This window comes from Limulus polyphemus, unplaced genomic scaffold (assembly GCF_000517525.1).
Source record: "Limulus polyphemus unplaced genomic scaffold, Limulus_polyphemus-2.1.2 Scaffold114849, whole genome shotgun sequence".
NCBI lineage: Eukaryota > Metazoa > Arthropoda > Merostomata > Xiphosura > Limulidae > Limulus > Limulus polyphemus.
In genome coordinates, this window is record NW_013780445.1 from 1 (window position 1) to 686 (window position 686).

General features: G+C 34.8%; 1 non-coding gene across 1 annotated transcript; it reads right to left on the bottom strand.

The window, feature by feature from the left end:
• Positions 1–110: 110 nt before the first annotated feature.
• Positions 111–182, bottom strand: Trnat-ugu. The gene has a single exon. It is a non-coding gene; the product is annotated as a tRNA-Thr (tRNA).
• Positions 183–686: the final 504 nt, after the last annotated feature.

Consider the following 686-nt stretch of genomic DNA (forward strand, 5'->3'; position numbering starts at 1 on the left):
AACACTTTGTTAATAAACGTTTATTTGAACCAGTGGCTGGTAGATCTTATTTACACATAATAATCACCTCTAATACTTTTACAAAGGAGAATTATAAACCGTTAATACTTAGCCACCAGTGAGAATCGAACTCACGACCACTGGTTTACAAGACCAGTGCTCTGCCACTGAGCTATGGTGGCCTGCGGTAATAATTTAATTTCTATCAGGACTTACAACTTACAACGCTAGAAACCGGTTTCGATACCTATGGTGGGCAGAGCACAGATAGCCCATTTTTGTGCTTAACTACAAACAAACAAACATACTGTATTAACAAGTGAAACCATAAAAAACGTCATCTACACATGTAAGCCAAAATGCAGGCTTATATGTAGATGTGACTATGGCATGCTGTTCTAAGTAATGTAAGAAAAGAGTGGCCAAAGTACCTGAAAATGGATTTTCCATAGCAAGTAAGTATAACTAATGGAAATACGAATCTCTGTATAGAAAGCAAATAAATGTGTCTAGCTGTAACACTTTGATTAGATGTTCCTGTTTTATGTTGGTTATTTACCGTTAAAACTTGTGCACTTGTGAATGATCGCACCAGTCATCGAAACATCATACCTGTTCTAAAAAAATTACTTACTGTAAAAGCTGTAAATTGTAATATAATATTATTACTTTTTAGTGTATTCCTT